General features: G+C 31.6%; 1 pseudogene; it reads left to right on the top strand.

Annotated features, from left to right (window-relative positions):
• Positions 1–1,043: 1,043 nt before the first annotated feature.
• On the top strand, positions 1,044–1,191 carry LOC129080039 (uncharacterized; annotated as a pseudogene).
• The last annotated feature ends 1,837 nt before the right edge of the window (positions 1,192–3,028 follow it).

Here is a 3,028-nt window from a genome sequence, read left to right as displayed (position 1 = left end):
TAACAAAAACTGAGAAGTGGAAAGGAAGGAAGGAAGCAAGGAAAGAAGGGAATGAGGGAGGGAGAGGGGAAGAAGATGGGAACTGAGGAAAGGCAAGAGGAGAAAAATAGTCAATTGAAAAACATAAAATTCAACTCCCATAATCCCATATTAGAATCAACTTGTGTTTTTGCTACTTCTCAGATAAACTGAAAATTTTTTCTAGTCCTAATGTATTCCTGGGGTGCATAATATGTAAATGTGACTGATGCGGTGAGATACACTATCAAATAATAAATATAAATGTAATTTTTTTTGTTAAATGACATTTTAGTGATTTATGTGAATCTGTTTTCACACATTTATAGAAGCTTTGTAAAATCTAATTTAAATATATGAACAGAATTTTTACTTCTATATGATCCCACCATTAGAAAAACATGTTTTACTTAGAACTGAATAAAATGTATGTATGGCTTAGACGTTTTTATTCTATACAGTTTCTAACCTTTTATATGTTACACCCTCTTTATGTTTGTGTGACGCCCTACATTAAACATGTAAGGCGTATATCTGAAATATTTGTAGTTAAATGTTTGTTAAATTTATGTTTGTAAATAAAGCAGGAGAAAATATTCAATAAAATTTAATTTTCATATTTCATAAAGTAAAATATGGTCCCTTTGAGTACCCTGTTACCTAATAGGTGTAAAATATTGAACTATTTCATTATTTAATTAATATAACATAAATTTATCTTTTTAATTATCAAAATCGATTGTTTAATGTTTTTACTTCTTTTTCATTGAATTTATTGGAGTTAACATTGGTTAATAAAATTATATAGGTTTCAGGTATCCGGTTCTATAGCACATCATCTGTATATTGTATTGTGTGTTCACCACCCTAAGTCAAGTCGTTAAGCCTCCTTCCATCGCCATTTATTATCCCTTACCCTTTTCTACCTCCATTCACCCCACTTTCCCTCTGGTTATCAGTATATGAGTGTTTTCTGTGTCTATGAGATTTTTTTTCCTTTAATCCCTTTATCTTTTTCACCTAGCCCTGCTTCTTGGCCTTCTGGCTAAGATCAAGTGTAGTATCCTTATCAGTTTAAATTCATCTTTTCTTATATTATGTTTACAAGAGAGAAAACTTTTGGCCACTGACCTAATCAGACATAATCTCAGATATTTAAAATTGCCACCTCTTCTCTTCCATTCCCATGAACTGAGAATCAGGATGCCTATTATGCCAATTAATTATTAATAAATAATTTTATACTTTAAATTTTCATTAATAATAATTAAATCTTATTTTAAAGGCTAATGCTTTGTTGTTCTTAAAATGTCTTAAAATACCTCTCTAAATACTCTAGAACAATGTGAGGCAGGGAGAAAGATGAGATGAAGGGCAGGCAGAAGCAACTCCACGAGGGCTTTCCAGGCCAGAATCAGTGATGTGGATTTTTATGGAAGTACAAGAGGAGGCCAAAGAATATTTTCTTATTTTTTAAAAGTTGTGTGTATTGACATAATATTGACCTCATGTATATATAATTTGGACAGAAGTTCCCCACAGACTCTATAATACACATGAACAATTCTCAGAGTTAAAGGGAGATACTTTAGAAAAATGAGTTTATTCTCATATTTTTTCTAGGAGACAGTGCATTTTATATAATTGGGAGAGATGGAGAACATAAAAGATAATATACGTTTAATTATACTTTATATATGATATATATAAAATATATATCCTATAAATCCTATATATTCTATATATCCTATATAGGTTTTATATATCTTATATAACCATTATATGTGTGAATTTAATAAAATTCACTCTTTTCATGTGTAAGTTTAATGATTATAGAAAATGTATAAAGTTATATAATTGCCATAACCAAGAAATAGATTATTTCATCATCCCAAAAGTTTCCTTGTCTCCCACCCCCTAGCAACCACTGATCAGATTTTGTCCCTACAGTTTCTCAAGATGTCATATAAATGGGACCACACAGTGTTTTCTATGTTGTTCCTTTCACTTAGCATAAGGTCTTTCACATTCATCTATGTTGTTGAATGTATCAGTTATACATTATTGCTGAAAGAATTCCATCATATGAAGGTATTATTTGTTTATCCATTCACTGGTTGATAAACATTTGGGTTGTTTTCAGTTTGGCAATTATGAATAAATCTACAGAGACTTTTAAAGAAGAATTGACATGATCTGACTTACACTTTTTTTAAAAAATTGTGCCTGACTCCTGCATAAGAATAGATTTTAGGGTGTCTAACATAGAAAGCAGAGGGCAGGGAAGCCAGCACAATAGTCCTGGTGACAGGAGACGATGACTGGGTCTAGTGGCATCGAAAACTCAATAAAAAAATCACAATACTTACTTTGAAAGCAGAATATAGAGAACATTTTCAGTTATGGAAAAGTGGGAAAAATCAAAGCTGCCTCCTTAGTTTTTGTCTGAAGTGACTAGATTACTGTTTGTCCCTTCATTTCCAATTACCTACCTGTATATCAAGTTAGCATAACCACTCTCTGTGTATGTAAGTAAAATTAAATTTGGGACACCAAAAATTTGAAGATATAGAATTTTCTGTGAAATCAACAATCAATCACCCATCCCATTAAAACATATCTTTTGTGACAGACAGGTAACCTCACAGGGCTGTCTAACCCATGACCAATGAGCTGCATGCACCTCAGGATGGCTATAAATGTGGCCCAACACAAAATTGTAAATTTACTTAAAACCTTTTTTTTGCTCATCAGTTTTTGTTAGTGTTTTTTGTATTTAATGTGTGGCCCAAGACACACATTCCCAAGACATTCTTCTTGCATGGCCCAGAAACAGCAAAATTTGGACACCCCTGGGAGTCATATTGTCTATACAACCCTATTTTTTTTCCAAGAAAACAATTTAATTTTTCTTCAGAATAACACTTGAAACACTAAAATTAGATCAGAAAATTTGGGAAATTTTAAATGCTGTCACACACACATTTTGGACTAAATATTAACTTAAGAA

The sequence above is a fragment of the Pteronotus mesoamericanus genome, unplaced genomic scaffold (assembly GCF_021234165.1).
Source record: "Pteronotus mesoamericanus isolate MK-2021 breed Mesoamerican mustached bat unplaced genomic scaffold, CSHL_Meso_final contig_82, whole genome shotgun sequence".
Lineage (NCBI taxonomy): Eukaryota > Metazoa > Chordata > Mammalia > Chiroptera > Mormoopidae > Pteronotus > Pteronotus mesoamericanus.
The sequence above is the reverse complement of the archived record's forward strand: the minus strand, read 5'-3'. Positions and strand labels throughout refer to the sequence as shown.